At 38.9% G+C, this 20,439-nt stretch overlaps 1 protein-coding gene and 1 non-coding gene across 2 annotated transcripts in view; both read left to right on the plus strand.

The window, feature by feature from the left end:
* The window catches only part of COL21A1 (collagen type XXI alpha 1 chain), a 186,268-nt gene that overhangs the window by 34,015 nt on the left and 131,814 nt on the right, over nt 1-20,439 (plus strand). The window lies entirely within an intron of this gene.
* Nucleotides 13,789-13,922, plus strand: LOC142454112 (U11 spliceosomal RNA). The gene has a single exon (XR_012785636.1). It is a non-coding gene; the product is annotated as a U11 spliceosomal RNA (small nuclear RNA).

The following is a 20,439-nucleotide window of genomic DNA, read 5'->3' on the forward strand; positions in this document are numbered from 1 at the left end:
GGAACCCAAGCTCTGTTTGTGGGATCTACACAGCAAATAAGCCTCTGGTGGCTTCCCTCTATCCATAACAGAGGGATGGCAGGAACGTGGCTACGAGATGGTCACCAATGTACCAGAGTAATGACTAGACGGTCAAAATGAGAAACCTGACTTGAATGGTTCAAATCTTGTCAGTCGATCTCCCCTCTGATGTATGTTAGATCTGATCTGGTCTTCAACATTGTCTATATTTTGCTTGTTTGTTTGTTCATATCGGGGTTTATCTCAGAGGTGTTATGTCATTGGAGATCACCCTCTTGAATTTTTGTTATTTCCCCCCTGTTTTTCAGTATATAAAACCCAGGATTGAAGAACCTACAGGGACAGCAAAAAGAATAAGGGTTTCTGGGGTACAGTGGTGGGGATGGGGGTGTGGTAAAATGGAGCTGATAGCAAGAAGTTCAAGAAGGAAAAAAATGTTTTGAAATGGATTGTGGTAGTAATTGTACAATACTGCTTGAGGTGATCGAACCGTGGAATGATATGACATCCATTTTAGCTCCCTATTGGGAGTTATTCAATAGTTTTGGAAAAAGAACAAACACAAACCCTTGAAATTAAAAAAAATGAAAATGAGGAAAGTCCTCAATGAGATGGATTGACACCATGGACTCAAGTATAAGAACAATTGTGAGGAGAGCAGAGGATCCAGCAGTGTTTTATTACGCGTTTTGCATTTTAATGTTTCTAGATGTTTTCAGGAGCTGTCTGCTTACCTTTTGAACATCAACCAGCACATCACTGGTTCTGTTTCACACGGGATCTCCTCTTGCTAAACTCACTTACTTCCATTTTGTCAGGTTTTCATTGCGCGGGAGACCTCTTGCATCTCCCTCTTGCTGTATACCTTTCTTACAGTACTGTAATTTGCAACCTCTTCACCAATTCTTACATAGCTTGAGACCATGAATGATGCTTTTTTTGGTGGCTCCATGATTAGTATATTGCTTAGGAATTACTAAGTGGTTGATAAAAATTGAATGAATGAATAATATAAGTTACTTTTGTATTAATTTTGATTTTTCCCTTGCTCTTATTATTCAAATATCCAAATTTCATGTACAATTATCAGAACCAGCTGTCAAGACAGAATCTGAAATCCATTTGTATTTGAAGTATAAATAACTGAAAACAGCTTACATCTCCTAAGGGATTTCCGTTTATACTATGAATAGAATTCTTACACTAAAGAAATGAAAGCATTCTGAGTGAAATTTCAGGCCTTAACCAGTAGATGGGGTTGGTATTCATTGGAGGTTAAAGGGTGATTGAGTAGGTTTTTTTGGGTGGTTTTCTTTTTGCTCCAAATTAACGCCCCATAGACTGCCAAAACCTGAGACCAAGTCCTGTTACCTGTTGACTCACAGAATGAATTAGCATGTCAGATTACACAGCAAATTCATGCTTGTGTCTATTACACAGCATGGATCATATGAACTGAACATCTGGAAAACGTTTACACATAGAACGTGGATCTGCCAAGGATTGTGGTTTTCTGGTACATCCTAGTGACTCTGAGTCAAGGTCACAAAGCCAGATTGCAGAGTTTCTGTGATCTGGAATTGCAGTCTGCTTTCAGCTATTGAGAAAGTTGTCCTCTCTTACTTCCTTGAAACTCTCTTAAGTCACCATCAGATACGTAGTAAGAACATCAATGATTCAAAATCCATTTTATGAAGTTTGTGCCCCTCTTACTGAAACCAATCCACAGGGATGAGTACCCAGTTATTTAAACAAACAAAAATTTTCCAAAGAAAGTATTTCTCAATTGTTAACAGTGGCCTGTTGTGACATCCAAAGTTTCATTATTACACTCACTTAAATCCTGCTGAATGTAGTTTTATCACCTTTTATTCTGTTCTTCATGGAAATGAGGGACATCTGTTTTTCATATAAACCGCACTGCTGATGATAACAAGCAGGACATTGGAACATAAAAGCAAAGCAAACCAAACAACTCCATCACAAAAACAATTCAAGATAAATTAAATTAGGAAAATGGGGTTTTTAAGATGCAATGTGATTCAAAGCAGACCTACTAGTTAGCAACTGCCTCCAATTGGAAGCTTCGTATTTTTTAACGTTCATATTTTTGATATCCCCAACACGTTCTGTCCTGAAAATCCAGGAATTTTAATATAATTGAGGAAGTCACTTTTGATTCTGAGTTAATGTGGGAAACACTTCCAACGGCCATGGCAGTTACCTTTTCCTTAGGGATTCGAAGAATGAGAACTGCTCAGCTCTCGCTTAAGCAGTGGAAGCAGCTAGACAGTATGTTCATATCGATTAAATAATGAGAGACATTTATTAAAGGTTGCCTTATTCTCGTTTCTGTAAAGGAATAGGATAGTAGTCTGATCTTCTTGGGTGAGGAAATCAGAGTAATTCATCTTGATTTAGACTTGATTGTAAGAGCTACACTGCTGAGTATTTGGTTTGGACCCATAGTTACTTTTCTTTTTCTTTTGAATACAGACTTCTTCTTGGAATGCACTTCACCTGTCATGCACTTGCATCCGTCAGTCCTGTTCGGGAGAGGGTGCAATGTCACCACAATTTCAGAAGCCTTTCATCTCATATTCATTGATGTTACCTTTTCGGTTCCATTCCCACCTCCCTTGCCATGCCCCTAGGTAATTATTAATCCAGTTACCTTCTCTATAGATTTACCTATCCTGGATCTTCCATACAGAAAATCATTCAAAACAAAACCAGGAAGTAAGCAGAAATACTCAAGAAGAGTGACTAGACAAAACCCTGAAAAACCTCAGTAGAAAAGATAGCAGCAAATATTACAAAGAGAAGCAACTTTAAATGGGTCCAAAGGGAGACCCATTCGTAAGGTATCACATTTCAACTTGACTGAATTTGTCGTTATTGACATTGCTGGGGTCTCTGGTAGCAAGGTCATCCACTCGATGATACATGAATTAACCTTTAGTCCTGTATCTGATGTTAAATTTAAAAAGCAAATTTAAAACATTTGTATTTAGACAATTGTTTAGCATTTGTGTTCTGTTGATTCTTGATAAAAAAATCATAAAATCGTAGTCACAATACAGTATTATGACTTCACTGTATACAAATATGTCTCACTGACATCGAGTCAATACAGACTCATAGTGAGCCCCTGTGGGTGTCCAGAGGAGAGCTGCTAGTGGTTTTGAACTGCCAACCATGAGGATTGCAGCCCAGGGTGTAACCATTACACCACCAGGGCTCCATCTTAATGAAGATAAGATTTCCTGTTAAGTGATTAACATAGTCACAATTCATATCTTAAATGCCACAGATATTTTAAAATCTGTAAACTTTGTGATTTATTTGAGTAATATACCTTTGCTATTTGAAGCCCTTTTTCTTAAAATGATGTCTTTTTTATCATTTTCTTAAAATAATCTTTTCTGATGTAGATTATTTTCTTTTAATTGATTTCTTGATGATAACTTTTGGTCAGATAAAAGCTGAAAAATTCATCCAAGTGGCAACCTTTAGGCATCTAAATGCCAGGTCTTTGCTGGCATATTTCTACTGATTATTGTAGGTTCCCCTGTTACGGAGTAGAGAAATTTAATTATAAAGGATACAAAATGTCTTTTGTGATCAACAAGTAGTAGCCATAAACAGACAGCAGCAGGTGAATGAAGATCAGTTGATCAAGTCATTAATTTCTTGGTAGCTCAGGGTCTCAAAATGATTTAGTGACAGGAAAGCTGTTTGTCTTAATACAATGCAAAGTAAAAGTAGATTTCTATAGAAACAAAGAAAATGTTATCCAACAAATGTATCAAAATATGAAGCTATTGCTTCTTGACATAGCCTCCATTTCTGAAGATGGTGTTTCCATATCTCCAATCCATCCCTGAATAGTTCCACTTTCTTCGGTTTACATCATAGCAAAACTGAAATTTTGGCATTCTTGAGGGACACAGATCATGTTCATTTTAAATCTCTTTGAGTCTGGGGAACAATGAGAAGTCTGCTGGGGCAAGGTCAGGGCTGTGGGTGAAGGGATTTCTGGCAGGTGTTACCCTTGAAGAATGAACAGGCCTTGTGATAGAAATAAAGTGCCCAGTGCAACTTCCATGACCGTTTCCTCACCAATCCGGTATCTCTGTGTTTAGAAGAAGACCTTTCAACCTTCTCCCTAATAATGCAAGTGATTACCTAGGTCCTTTGGGAAAATCCATCAAGTTGCCCTTTGGAACTCCCCCCAAAGAGTCGCCATACTTTCTAAGATGACCTTTCTGGCTTGAATTCATCTTTGAAAACTTCCCAAACGTTCTTAAAATGCTTGATTCACTTACAAAGTATTGTTTAATGGGGCACAGCATTCCTGAAAACGTGTTACAAAGTCTTAGTGATTAGCGGAAGTGTCTACTTGAGCTCTGCTTAAATCTTGCTATTGGCACTCACTACAAAATTATGTTATTCGTGGCACAAAAAGTATTTTTGGAAGGCACTCTAATGAGAGCAAGGCAAGTGTATTATTGAGAGATCATGTCGTTCACACACTCGCTGATTGCAGACACTGATTTAAAACACTTCTTTTAGAATAAACTCATGCATATATTAACTGGAAGCCCAGTAGTAATACTTTTTTGACTTACCCTCATTGAAGCATTGTTGTAACTTGCATAGGGTTAAAGGAAAATGTTGTATTTTAAGATTTTGTGGGGGGAAAGTTAAAAATTTGTGGCTTTGAAGGAGTCAGTGGTATTTAAACTAATTTAGTGGTTAAAATGATCATTTTTAGAATTTTGAGAAAAGAAATGTTTTTCTAATCCCCCCCCAGGGGGTCAGGGTTTTGTCTTTATTTTAGCTGTTTTGTTTTTATTTTTGTTACAATTCACATTGCTTGGTATATTTCTCAAGAGTGTTGCTATTCTCCATGATCAATCAGAGCCACGCAGAACAAAGAGTTGCTGGGAGGTGGCTTGCTAGCTATGACAGTGCAAGCAGTACATTTTGTAAATTCATTTATACAATGGAGTTAAATAGAACGGCGTATTGTCCAACTCTAATATTTCAGCATGGCTGTCCAAATGAGATCGCATATGTCATCATTTTCATCAAATGGCTCTAATTTATGTGCCTTTTCCAGTAAGTAGAGCAACGTTTCATAGCGACACTGTTGTAATACTTTGATTCAATCAAATCTGCTGATGCTTAAAACACAGTCCTATTTTTTTAAACATGATCCTACTTTTGGTATTAGTACATGTACAAGCATGATTTTATTTATTTGTTTATATCACCATGTTCCAAAGAGATTGAGCAGTTACTTATTGAAGTAAAGTATGTAGATATCAGAACAGGGCATATTAAAATGATTAGTCATTAAGCCAATTCTTACATAAAATGTTAATAAAATAAAAATAATGTTAAAATAGATATTATAAAATATAAGGCTGAGGTCAGGCATGTCTCCATCCCCCTATCTTTACAATCCTGACACCCTCCTGTCCCTCCTACCTCGCTCTTCTCAGCTCACTTTGACAATTCATTGCAATAGTCACACAGAGTTCACAGACCACACAATAACACAGCTTGTGGAGGAGGTGACAGGCTATATAATTCTGTACGAGAAATGTTCAAGGAGCAGTTCTTCCAGTCAAGACAGCTTTTTCTAAATGTTGCCTGCAGTCTACAAGCCTCCAGTTCCTGGCCTTTCAGCCACACAACCCTTTGTCCTCTGCCCTTCTTGGGCAATGTTACAAAGCTCTTTCAATGCTGTCAATGCATGCTCAAAAGGACCCCACTATGCCCTAAGCCAGTGGTTCTCAACCTTCCTCATGCCGCAACCCTTTAATACAGGTCCTCATGTTGTGGTGACCCCCAACCATCAAATTATTTTCGTTGCTATTTCATCACTGTCATTTTGCTACTGTTATGAATTGTCATGTTATGCAGAATTGTTACAAATGGAATATAATTGAAACATAGTGGTCAATCCCGCAAGCAATAAGTAATTACACATCGTGAAATATTTATCTCTAATGACAAATAAATGAAATGTTGTCTCGAAGCATGGTGTAGCATGGGTAACAGTCTTCACACCTGGTACTCGTATGTGCGCGTCTCTGCATGTGGGCGGACCCCCTTGGAGATGGGTAGAGGAGCGGTGCCCAGGTTCCTAAGACCACCGTGTTTTCAGATGGTCTTAGGCGACCCCTATGAATGAGTCATTCGACCCCCAAAAAGGGCCACGAGCCACAGTTTGAGAATCGCTGCCCTAAACCTTAGTTCAAAGGCACTCTTGTTCTAGCTAAAAAACCAACTAGCTCTTCCCAACTATTACCTGGAGAGAGTACTGGGCAAGCGAGCCACTGCACAAAGTCACGGCTCTTTTCCTGCGTGTGGGCAAGGTGTCCCGCAGGGGTCCCATTGTTCTGTCTTGCGTGCTCCAGGTCTAGGTTCTGCTCCTGTGGCTCCTTTGCCGGTTTCCCGTAGCTGAAGAAGGTCTCATGTACATGGATCGTGGAGTCCAAAGAAGAGCTCCATTGTGGCCTCTTCATTCTTGAGGCATGGAGATTCTCCCTTCCTCTTTCTGAGAAAACTCATTTAAACCAACAGGAAGGCAAAGCTGACCAATCAATGCTTTTATCAGATTCTCAAATTTTCACAATCACAATTAACCCTATTAACAGTCACTTAGAGGTAAGTCATATAATTCTGTCAGCATCTCTTCCCCAAATCTCTTACCTTTACCCATCAGGCAAATAAAGGAAACCTGTTGGTGGGGCTTGCCAAGCCTATGACTTGAAGGGCTGTATCAAATCTACATTTATGTCCAGAATTGTGGAGTCTGATTTTTTACCCTTCTTGAACAATAACAAGTTAGTTGGGAAAAGCCAGTCCTGGTTGTATAGATTGTGGCAGATGACAGGAGACTCCTGAGGCAGAGTCCAGGGACTTCATTATACACGCAGGCCAGGCAGCGTCAGCTTCATGATCTGCTTGAGAATGTTGGTTCTCCTTATCCCCACAACCATGGTGGAGGAGTCCAGGTGCAAGATAGATACATGGGGGGCTCTATCGCAGCCAAGGGACCCTGAGCTTAGGACGTAGCCAATCCCCAAAGGATGCTAGAAAACCTCTCCAAACTTTGAACTGGAGAAAGACGTTATATTTATTATACTAGTCAGGAAACAAATATGCTGTACGTCAACGTCAGAATCTCTCTTTTACGTGTGTGTGTGCTATAGAAACGTTGTTGGAAAAACAGCCTGAACCAAAACCGATGCAAGATGCACAGACACGAGTTGGAGTGTTGTTGTCCAGCACTTTACAGTTTAAATATGTATTCCCATAGGAATCAAGTTATTTCTCATAAGTTGAAATTAAAGTGATTATCAAGATGAAACATGCATGGCACATCTTGCTAGTCTCACAATAGCCAATGACAACACATCTATCAATCTTTTTGTTTACAAGTAGTTTACTATGAATATACTCTGTAAATAGTTTTACATTGATAACATTTTATATATTTTGAACTTATTCTTGAAAAAACAATTTAAGAATGTTAATTATGATGGGAAACCATTGGCCAGTGGCCTCAAGAAAATTCAAAGCATATATATATGCTTTACATTTTATTGTATATATAGATCTATATATACACACAATATATATATATATATTAAACCCAGTATTTAAATCTTTTAAGAACACAGTTATTTAAAAAAGCAAATCTAATAGTGTATCTTTGAACCATATTATATATTGAAGAAAATTGCTTATAGCATCTAAATAAAACAATAATACAATATGAAATAAGAAATTTCAACTATTCCTCTTTTATTGCATTTTTGGAGGAATCCATTTTCTCATCAGTGGAAAAAAACAGATAATAATAATTAAAGAGTCAAAGAATGTAGACAAAAGAAAATTTCTACTGTCCTCCTCTCACTGATGTTACTTTGAGTCACTATCAAACTGTCTTCAAACGGAACATAACTCAACATGAAGTGATTGTCATAGAAAGCAATAGTGTTATGACTACTGCTAATTCCACAAGTAAATGGTACAGTAGTAGATTCTCCCAGAGATTCCAAAAGCATTTTTTCTTCTGAATAGTTCAAGGATATGTCTGCCCTCAGTGTGTACCCTTTTGGTGTTTTGTAGAATAATAAATATATGTGATATAGTATATTTTAGGTATTAGAACAAAAACATTAAGGATCAGAAAAGTCAAAGGCATAGAATTTGTCCACTCACCTCTTTTGGTAAAAGATTACCAGTCACTGTGAAGGCTTAGCTTTTGGAAATACAGGAGTTCTTTTCTTATTTTTTAAAATTTTATTGAGTACTTTTATTGGGGGCTCTTACATCTCTTATCACAACCCACTTTTATTGGGGGCTCTCACATCTCTTATCACAATCCACATACACCCATACACCCATTTTCTCAAGCACATTTGTACATATGCTGCCATCATCATTTTCAAACCATTTTCTTTTTACTTGAGCCCTTTGATATCAATTCCTTTTTCCCCCTACCTCATGAACAATTGATAAGTTATAGATTATTATTTTCATATCTTACATCATCCTTTGTCACCCTTCACCCACTTTTGTGTTGTTCATGCCCCTGGGAGGGGGTTATATGTTGATCCTTGTGATCAATTCCCCCTTTTTCACCCCACCTTCCTTTTATCCTCCTGGTATCTCTATTCTCATTGTTGGCCCTGAGTTGTAGGCTCTTATCTGTAGTAATGTGCCTGTTCTGGTCTAATTCGATTTGTAAGGCAGAAATGACATCATGATAGTGGGGGGAAGGAAGCATTAATGAAATTAGAGGACCGTTGTGTGTTTAATTGGTACTATACTGCACCCTGACTGGCTCATCTCTTCCTTGTGACCCTTTGGTGAGGGGATGTCCAATTGTCTACAGATGGGCTTTGTGTCTTCACTCCACACCCACCCAGCCCCCCCACCCATCCCATTCACATTAGGTACGATTTTGTTCTGGGTCTTAGATGCTTGACACCTGATCCCATTGACACCTCATGATCACACAGGCTGTTTGTACTTCTTCCATGTGGGCTTTGTTGTTTCTCAGTTAGAGGCCACTTGTTTATCTTCAAGCCTTTAAGAGCCCAGATGCTATATCTTTTGATAGCTGGGCACCACCAGTTTTCTTCACCACCTTTGCTAATGCACCCATTTTTGTCTTCAGTGATCATGTTAGGAAGGAGAGCATCACAGAGTGCTGGATTATTAGAACAAAGTATTCTTGTGTTGAGCGAGTACTTGAGTGGAGGCCCAATGTCCATCTGCAACCTTAATTCTTAAAAATAGCTATAAGTACATAGATCTATTACCCTCTCATTATATATAAATATATTTACACATGTACATGCCTGTGTTTAGACCTGCATAAATGTCCTTTGCCTTCTGGTTCTTTCCTCTATTTCCTTTACTTTCTTCTTTGCCCACCATCATGTTCGGCCTTCATTCGGGTTTAGTATTTCCTTGCTGCTACAATGACTTTGGCAGCCTACATCCTTCTCTCCATTTATTTTAGTTTACTTGGTGTTTCCTTGTCCCTGAGTTGGTCCTCCTCTCTTCCTTTCTCCCACCTCTCCTTCTCCCATATCCCCCTGGAACCGTTGGTTCCTTTCTTTTCATCTCCAAATTGTTTACCCCGCCTATCTTATCTAGATAGACCTGCAGAGGCATTAATAGGTGCAAAAACCAGGCAAATCCAAACAAAACAATGAAATAAGTCAAAACTAACAAAATATTAACAAAAACAAAAGCAAAATAACAGCAACAAAAAGAAAGCCTCTCACAAAAATGGAGAAGCCTATACACAGTTCAAGGTCTGTTTGTTGGCCTTTATGCAGCTCCTCTTGCTTAGTGTTTCACCCTAATGTGATGGGGTCGGATTGTGCACAATTCCTGCACTGTGTCTCCAGTACTGTCCCCATAGTGCTATGGGTCAGTGAAGGACTTCGTGTCTCATGGTGGGGCAGGCCCTATGGCCCTCTCTGTGCATGTCTGCTCTGAGCAGGAATATCACCCTCAGGGCTTGGTGGGCCAGGATATGTTCCCCTCTCTCTCCATCCCTCTTCCGTTCTCCTGTGGTCTCTAATCAGCCGTGCCCCTCTCCCCAAGCTTTAGCTTCAGAGCTGGTCTCACAAATGCTAATGACAACACGGCCCTCTGAAGTGCTTTCTTCATGGTCATAGTGTCTACGTAGTTGAGATTGGAGCCGTCCCACAGGTCTCTCTATTGGCTCCCTGGTTCATGCCTGTATGTGTATTCACATCTTTGCATATCGGGTTGAAGCCTGATCTCTCTCTCCCTCTCCTGTGGAGATATAAACAATCCTCTCTCTTTGGGTGGGGTAGTGCCCTGCTCCCCACCTACCCATGTCTTAATTTTTTTTTTAACTTCCGCTTTCTTTCCACCTCCTATTTAGTTGACTGCCGTATGTATCCCTGGATTGGGTTTGGCCCCTGTCACAGTACCTGTACCTCACCCCAGGAATGGAAATACAGGAGTTCTGATCTATATGATCTGTTTGAAATTCTCCCAGTAACTCTCTGGGAGTCCCTTTTTAAAAGAATAAAAGCTTAAACCAAATGAGGATCCCACAAAAATCCATGAGGCTGTAAGCCAAAGACTATGTGTGTACATGATTTTTTTCTGAACCTTAAATGTAACCAGATGAATTTCCTTTGAAAACAATTCTAGTCAAGTGATTTAAATGAATGATTTGTTTTCTAATGGGAATCTGCATTTCATCATCAAGATGGACTACTAGTCTTAAACTTATTCTCTAGAGAAGAATGTCTCTTATATACTATATTCTCTGAATGTGCTTAACATTTAGATTATGTAATACATTGATTCCAGGCATGAGATTTTTAGAGTGTTGTCGATGAGTGAATTGAGCAACAGGAAATAATATGATCACCATGATCTTATGAATGACTGAAGTGTAATATAAATCCTCACAAGCAATTTTACTAACCTTGTGTTTTGCCTTTGGTTGTGAAGTTGGAAGAAAAGAGAAGGAAAATCCTTATGACTTTAAAAGGACTCAATTGTTCATGATCAGACAATAAAAAAACAAATATAAGCTAAGCAAATATTATGTATGTAATGTGGTTTCTTTTTTTTGTTGTTGTTTTAAAATTATTTTTTGGAATAACTCTATTTCAAGAAGAGTTTTGATTTTGTAATAGAGCCAAACACCCCAGAAACAGTGATAGTAAAACAACAAAGCTTCTGAAACAGAGAGGGCCATTCAATAAATTCAAGTTCTTAATATTTGAAACACACAACCCTGTGGCGTGTGTATTTACTTTATTGGTTTCTTTTTTAGACAAAAGAACTTGAAGTTAAGTTCTGATTCCTACTATGAAATTAAAGTTTTATAAACTTCAAATACAGTTTCATTTATTAAACCAAACAATAACCAAACTTACTGCCATGGAGCAGATAGATCCTTAATCGGAGCATAGTGACCCTATAGAACAGAACTACTGCTTAGCGCTTCCAAGACTATCAGTCCACCGTGGTTAGTGAATTTGAACTGTTAACCTTGCACTTAGCAGCCAAAAGTTAAACCTATAGCACCACCAACGGTCTTTACAGTTCCATTTCTTAAGGCCTTCTATTTAATTACCTGTCCCCGAGGTCAGTTTTTGTGACTAAATTCATGGTTTTCATTGCCCAGAGATATCTGGCCATGTTGTGTTACAATTGGAGAGTGTGCTATGAAGTAGATAGGGAATACTATAATCTTCCAATGTACAGGCAGGTCTCACAACAAAACTTACCTGGCCCTACATTTCACTAGGGAGATGATTAGGGAGGTACTCTGGTGATACCCTTAGGAGACAACAAAAAGGGTAGTGGTTCAATCCCACCAGATGCTCCAAGCAAGATAAATGCAGCAGTCTGTTTCTGTAAATATTTTTGCCTTGGAAACTCATGGGGAAATTCTACTCTGTCCTATGGGGTTTCTCAGAAAATCAATCAACCTCAATCTGTCTCCAGCAATGGAAAGATTGAAAAACCCTGGACTAACTACACCAACTCCCAAACCAAACTCACTGCCTACGAGTCCATTCTGACTCATAATGAACATGTGTTACAGAGCAGAATTGGCCTTTTGAATTTCTGAGCCTGCACATCTTTCCAGGAGCAGACACCACCATTTTCTCTTGCAGAGCAGGTCTGTTGACTTTATGGTTAGCAGTCCAGGTTGTAACCCATCACATCACCAGATCTCCATATGGAATACACAGCGGTGCATTAGCGAAATAAAGCCCAACTACAGAATCCCTGGCAGTGCAGTGGTTATGTGTTGGGCTGCAATCACCACGGTTGGCAGTTCGAAACCACCAGCAGCTCGGCAGGAGAAAGACTGGGATTTCTATGCCAGCAAACAGTTACAGTCTTGGAAATGCACATGACATTGACTCGATGGCAATGAGTGAGAGATAGAAAAACAATGAGACAGATTTCTACTTCAAGAATTGTGCAGTGGAAAATAGAGGCCATATGACCTCAGAGAGACTTTGCTAAAACTTCTGGCAATGGCTTTGTGTGGTCAAATTCCTTTAAATCTCTGCTCCTCACTTTGGTGTTGTAAAATGGAGCTAGTGGTACAGTTTCTATTTCACATGCTCTCAGTGTATGTAAAGACTCAACTGACTGCCTGGCCTATGTTATTGCTGTTAGGTACTGTAGAGTTAGCTGTGGCTCATGGCACAATCATCATACAATTGCGGTTCACAGGATTCTCATTGCTTGGTTTTTGGAAGTGCCTCTTCAAGCCTTTCGTCCTAGCTCATCTTGGTCTGGAAATTCTGCTGAAACTTGTTCAACATTATAGCAACATGCAAGCTTTCACTAACAGATTCTAATTGCACATAATGAGATGCATTGGCTAGGGGGCAAACCATAAGGTAGATGAGCCTTTTCACCAGTACACCATTACTGCCTTGATTATATGGGCTCTCAATAAAACGGAGAAATCGGGAGTAATTGTAATAGTAAGCAACCCATAGGATGTTATCGGGAGAACTTGGAATCAAAACTCCACGCTCCCCGGGGGTTCTGACTTATCGCGGCCATTGTACAACAGAAGGAAGCCTTGCTTTGTTCTCGGCCAGCTCACACTTCTTATGTTTGAACTCAGTGTGGCGGCCAGGGTGCCAATCCTTCTCCCTAAGGGTCTTCCTCTATTGCTGACCCTCTACTTTACCAAGCACAGTGTTTTTTCTTGGGGCTGGTCCCAATGAACAGAGTCAAAGAATGCAAGATGAAGTCTAGCCATCTTTGGTTCTGCACATGCTGGTTGTTTTGAAGTCCAATTTTTTTGGCAGTCCATGTTGGTGATATATATATATATATATATAACCAACAGTCTCTTTTGTTCCTGTTCAGCTTTCACAGGCATAGGAGATGATTGAAAATAACACGGCGTGGGTCAGATGTCCCTTGGTCCTGAAAGTGACATCCTTGCCCTTGCACACTTTAAAGTGGTCTTGAGCAGCAGATTCACCCCATGTACAAAGTTGTTTGAGTTCTAGACGGCTGATTCCATGAATATTGATTATGGATCTAAGCAAAGTGAAATTCTTGACCACACCAGTCTTTTCTACATTTACCATGATGTTTATCGCTTGAGCTCTGAAGATTTTGGCTTTCTTTGCGTTATTGCACTCCTGGCAGAAGACTGCAATCTTCAATCTTCATTAGAAACTACTTCAAGTGAAAAAACAGGGCTTCTGTCGTTAAGTGGCACACGTAGGGCATCTCTGTTGCTCTACGTGCGGAATCGACATCAAGAGATTTCGTAAGCATAATTTTTGTTACCTGGGCTGCTAGTGATTGTTGTTCCTGGTGCCCTAAAAAAAAATAAAAAGAAAGAAGCTGCTTCAAGTTTTCTTTGCTTTCAGAAAGCAAGGTTGTGTCTTCTTCATATTGCAAGTTGATAAGCGTTCCTCAAATCCTGATGCCACATTCTTCTTCATGTACTTCAGCTTATTTGATTGTTTGCTCTGCAGTACTGTCTACAAGCAGATAGCCTGTTTCAGAAGTAGCAGATTCTTGTTTGTGATATGTTCAAGTGGAATGGGAATGCCATCCTATGGTCCTTCCCACTACATTATGGATATTTAAATGATGTTCCATTCTTTTTAGTTATGCAAAACCGTTTCTGATTAAACACAAAGATGATTGGTTTCCCTAAAGTCCACAGTGATTGAGAAAACTGAGGTAAGGTAGGCGTCATTTAAGCACACATGCACTGATATCATTCATTAATATTAAGCTTATTTTGCTTACCCAGTGTGCTGGATACTATGCATTGTGTCATTCATGTCTCCCATCACTTGGTAGGCAGTCCATAAATATTTATTGAATAAATAAATGAACAAATCATAACGAAAGAGCAATATTTATTGAGCTTCTACATAATTATGATTTAGAATGCATAAGTATATAAAATAGTCTTCAAAACACCCCCTAACAGCCCTTAGTTTGTTGGAGAGAGAGATGTATTTTTAAGAAACCAGCGAGACTAAGTGCCACATGAGTGGGTAACTACAGCGCCGCTTTAGTTAAGTGTCTTGATTAAGAGAGCAGTGCCGGCTGCAGTTCCTAACACCTCGGCTTAGCAAGCAGTAGGTATTCAGTAAGTATTTGCTGAAGAAATTTGAAGAATTTTGCTGAGTAAATGCCATTCAATGAGTGAACTGGCAAAATTTTTTATTGCAACAAAAGTCCATTGCTTGATAAAATGCTGTTTTAATTGTGTAAAGAAATAGAATGTATCCTGATGATATCACAGGGATTTGTACGTCTTGATTTATATAATAGATCCCTTTTTGCCATTTTTGCTAATTACACATTTGTAAACCAAATCATGTTTATATTAAACAATTTTAATCTATAACAGCTTTCAGCACTGTGGGCCTTGTATTATTTAGTCTATGAGTTGGTTTTACAATACACAATTATAATTATAAAAGCTTGTTTTCCTCACACATTATTTCTTCAAGCATAAAGTACAATATTTACTCACTTCTATCAAACAGATTCTGACTCACAGTGATCTTGTAGGGCTGGGCAGAGCTGAAAAGCCTCTGTTGCTTTCTAGAGTGTCATTGTTTCCGGCAGTGGAAAGCCTTATCTTTTACCCAAAGAGTGGCTGGTTTCAAACTGCTGAACTTTTGGTGAGCAGCCCAATGTATAACCATTACATCAGCTCCAGGGCTCCCTGATTTTGTTATATAGCTTTGGAAAATTAATGAAAATTTTATCTGAATTATATTGATAAATATACTAAAAACAAAACAATGATAAAATATCTACATAATTATTAACTTTTTCTTATTTTTTTCTGTTTTACAGATCTATTTACTTTTATGTCTGGAAATAATTTAAGGAACTAGTTATACAGACAAGAGTATTTAATAGACAACATTTTACTTTCTTCACACATTGAAAGCAAGATACCTCAGAAAAACTTGGGTACCCTACTAATATTATATAGCACGTTATTATTGTTCAGTGCTGTCTAGTGTATCCTGACTCACACTGACATAATGTACAAAGTTAATGTCCTACAAATATTTATAATGTATTCTTCTTAAAAAAGATACTCAATTCTGTTCACATGGTTTCATAGCGACTACACAGATAAAGACATGAGGATCTTCTCCTTTGAGGAGATAATAATCTCCTTTTATAATTGTGTACACGATGTCTGTCAGGAGCTCTAGAGGCATGGAAGCTACCAGATAGGCTTCTAACCCCAAGGTCAGCAGTTCAAGTGGCTGGTAATCACCAGCCACTCCGAGGAAGAAAGCTGGGGCTTTCTACTAACCTAAAGAATTGCTGTCTTGGAAAATCACAGGGTCAGTCCTACCCTGTCCTGGAGGCTCCTCATGAGTAGGAATTGGCTCCATGACAGTGAATGAGTACAGGATTTCAGTGTGTGAAATCCTTGAGAATTCGTTCTATCACATGCCGGGGCTCTAGCCACATTTGAATCTCTGTCCCAGCTTGGTGATTGAGTTCTCTCTCTGAAGTAAAGCCTTGGTTTAGCGATCATTTTGTTTGGGAAACCCCAGCAGTTGGGACCCACCAACCGAACTCCTCCTCAGTGAGTGGTCTCATTGTGCAGGCAGAGGAAACCATTGGAGAAATTCACATGGACTTCATTTATATGAATTGTTTTAATTGAAACACTAGCAAAATACCTCCATTATGTTGAGAGTGTTACCTGCCGACTGTTGTTGTTGCTAGGTGCTCTTAAATAAGTCCCAGCTCATAGCAACCTTAGATACAACACAATGAAACAGGGCCTGTCCTAGTGCCTCCTCCCAAAAGGTGCTATGTTTGAGCCCATCCTGCAGTGTGTCCATTCTTTTTTTTTTTTAACGAGTCTTTCTTTTTCTTGTGAACCTTCCTTTACCATGCATGATATTCTTCTCAAGGGACTGGTCTCTCCTGACAACAAGTCCAAAATAGGTGAGCCAAAGCCTCATCACCCTCCTTTCCTCTGAGAAGCTCTGTGACCGCTCTTCTCAGACAGATTTGTTTGTGTTCTGGAAATCCACAGGTATTTAATAATCTCCTCCAGTACTGTATTTCCTAGGCATCAATTCTTCTTTGGTCTTCCTTATTCATTGTTAAGGCTGCACTTGGTTGGTTGGTAGGTAATTGAAAATACCATGACTTGAGTCAGGCACACGTCTTCAAGGTCACACCTTAGTCTTCAAGGTGACCTCCTTGCTTTCTAACATGTTTTCAGCAGGTCTTCTATAGAACTTTCACACAATGCATGTGTCATTTGATACTGCCCCATGCATGTTGCCTGTGAGCCTTGTAAAGGGAAATCCTTGACAGCCGCAATATTTTCTCAATTTATCACATTATTACTTATTGGTCCATTTGTGAAGATTTGCTTTTTTTTTTTTAACTTTAAGGTGTAATCCAACCGGAAGGCTATAATCTTTGGTCTTCATCAGCAAGTACTTCAAATCCTCTTCACTTTCAGCAAGCAAGGCTGTTTTTCCATTTTCATGGGATGTTAGTGAGTCTTCCGAATGCTCTGTTCTTCTCATTATAGTTCAGCTTCTCACATTGTTTACTCAGCTGCCTTCCATCTTTATTTACTGTTCTTTCTGGAATTTAATATATATGTGTGAGAATATGCACCTAAACTTTATGTCTTAAAATGTTTCTGAAAAGGAGTGATTAGAATGAACTCATTTGAATAATATGCATACTATTAAATATGATACGTTTGCTTCATACATACAGGAAATTCTTTTAAATTACTTTGGAAGATGTAACTAAGATTCACGTTCTAAATATATGCTTATTTTTCCTTGTACTTAATTTTAAGAAAGAATCTCTCTAATTATCTTATTTTAAGAATTTAAAAGATCTTGAGGCAAGCAGTCATAAAATTGTTATGGTTTGGTTAAAAAATGCAAGCAAGTATGGGAAAATTCAGCTTAGTTTGCATGTATGTAAGAAGTTTTGGCCTGGATAAGGAGACACGTGTCAAGAAAATATAGCTCTGAGACTACAGGTGTGTAGGAAAGGGAATTGAATTGGAGTCAGAGGCTGTGAATAATGTTGACCTACAGCTGGCTGCTTACAACTCATGAGCCTCCCATCTGTTGATCTTAATCAAGAGTCTCTGTTGATGATACCAATGGGAATTATTTGGATAACAAAACAGGGTAGGAGGAAAGAAAATGGGATTCTTAACATCTCTTTGAGTCAGCCTAGTGAGAATTGAGCTTTAAAAGATGTCTTTAGCCAAAAAGAGAGTGAAAGTTTTGTGTTTGAATGGGGGGATGGATCTCTTTTTGCTGTTTTAATGTTTGGTTGTCTCACCTCTGGATCTACTTGGCTCATAATGTCAAAGCTGAAATGTGAATTTTCTAAAAATAAACTCTTTTCCAAAAATAATAACGTTGGGTTTCTATGTGGCTGGTTTGGTTTGCTTGGTTGGTTGGTTGGAGGATGGCCACTACGTGGTGCTAAGTTGAATGTCCCTGTTGACTCTGCAGCTTTCCATAACCACACTGGACACTCTGTCCTCGCCAATCAGTTCACTGATGTGCGGTTCCAAGAGAGGTCATGGCCAAATTAGCATACATCTATCACCACTGTGAGAAATGAAATATCTTGTGAGTGGGGGGGTGAGTCGCCAACAATAGTTAACTGAATGTGAACATGAGGAGTGACTTACAGATCATAATGATTTTAAGCCCTGCTCTCAATTAATTCACCATTTAGTCCAGCAACAGAAAAATATGTATATTTAGCTTGAAAGATGCGATGCCTGCTGGAAATGCACAGATAATACACTATTAATATACGGGAAAAGGAATGCCTTTTAATTATAGTGATCAGTGTTTTTCTATTAATTTCGACATATCCTGTTACTAAAAATTAAAAGGGAAGAGAGTATTATTATTGAAGTTTTACAAAAGGTCAGCTATTCTGCAAGGCATTTTTATATCTTTTCATTTAGTATTCAAAGCAACCTTTCAAGGTAAATATGTTTATCCCCTTCTTTAGAGAAGAGATAAGAAAGAGTTTAAAAGTTTGATAGGTTGAGAATGTATGCCAGCATTCTTTCAACTCTATCATGGGTTATAGTAGAATGTGCAGGAAAATGAAAATGTGCCTACTTTAAGCAATTCTTCAACATTTGTTTTCACTTTGATCCCGAGGTAGTTTGATCACCAGAAGAGAATGGCAGACACTCTGTGATTGAGGGAGTTGATCTAGAGCGTGGGAATACTGTCTAAGGAGTTTTAGGCCTGGTTTCAATAAGGTAGGAATTTGGGATAAATGAGAGTACGAGTGCAGGGGAGTGACAGAGGCCACGCAAACTCTCAGAGTACCCTGGAGTTAGCCAGAAAGTGGTGAAGAATACCTTTCTACGAAGGTCTGCAATTATTTGAGAAAAAATGTGCCATCCATCCACCTGCCATTTATTGATTTTCTAGTACACAAAAGCACTCTGAAACACACTGACTGCGAAAGGAAAATTAGATAATATCACTGTCTTCAAGATATTCAACATTTTGGCAAAGAAAGATGGGTATCAATGCAACCGTGATTACATTAGAGTGGGGTTGGCTATTGTTGTCTTCTGAGACACGGATGACACCTGGGTGGCAGGGCTCATGTCACGATGGGGCTAGTGTGAGAAGGAGGCATTCATGTGTGACCCTATAGGATGGGGTAAACATGCCCCTGTGGGTTTCAGGGACTGTCCGTTTTTCTGGGAGTAGAAAGCCTACTCTTTACCCAGCAGAAGGAGCCCTGGTGGGGTTGTGGTTCCGTGTTGCGCTGCTAACTGCAAGCGTAGCAGTTTGAAACCAACAGCCACTCCACTGGAGAAACACAAGGCTATTTCAGTAAAGAGTTTCAGTCTTGGAAACCCATAGGGCAAGCGCTATCCTGTCCTATAGGGTCGCTATGATTGTAATGGACTTGATGGCAGAAATGTACACCATGGAACAGCTGGTGGTTTCAAACCGCTGACCCTTTGATTAGCAGCTCCACACGTAACCACTGCTCCACCAGCTTTAGTCAGTCTCTTACTGATGGATATGTTGTTCTCATTTCCCTTCCGTAACACCTAATGCTGCAATGGCATCTTCATATATGTATGGTTTTGTACACTGGCATATTCACAGAGAATTCATGGTTACAATCATGACATTGTAGGATATACCCTTCTTCAACTTTACTCTGCATTGCCCATTGCATTTCACAATGGTGTCACTGGCTTAGTCTCCATTAGAAACAGATGTCCCTGTTGGCTTGCATCCTCGTGAACTTTAGTTGCTAACGTGCGTGCCTGTGGTATTATTTTGCTTTAATTTGTGTGTCCCAATTTAGTAGTGAGATGGTACAGCTTTCATGTGTGTATAGGACATCTAGATTTTCCTGTTCATAGTAGTTAACTCATGCATTTGTATATTTTTTGTCATTGAATGTGGACTTTCTTTGTACACCTAAAACACAATCTTTTGTCATAAGTGTGCATGGCAAATATTTTATCCAAGTATAGGGTAGTCTTTTAATGTTACTTCTGATGGCTTTTTATAAGAAAAATGCAAATTTCTTCTTCAATACCAAAACAAACAAACAAACAGCTTTATATTTCTCCTGCAGATTTATGCCTTTAACTCATGGGTACTTGATTTTGATAATGGTGTGAAGAAGAACAATTTTCGGTTTAACTCCCATCACCCACATACTTACACTCTTTCTCATTGAGTTAATTCTGATTCATGCCAACCCAACAGGATATAGAATTGCTCCTTTGAGTTTCTGAGGATGTGAATCATTGGAGGAATACCAACCATTTATTAACTCGTTCAT

This window comes from Tenrec ecaudatus, chromosome 7, assembly GCF_050624435.1.
Source record: "Tenrec ecaudatus isolate mTenEca1 chromosome 7, mTenEca1.hap1, whole genome shotgun sequence".
NCBI classification, from domain to species: domain Eukaryota; kingdom Metazoa; phylum Chordata; class Mammalia; order Afrosoricida; family Tenrecidae; genus Tenrec; species Tenrec ecaudatus.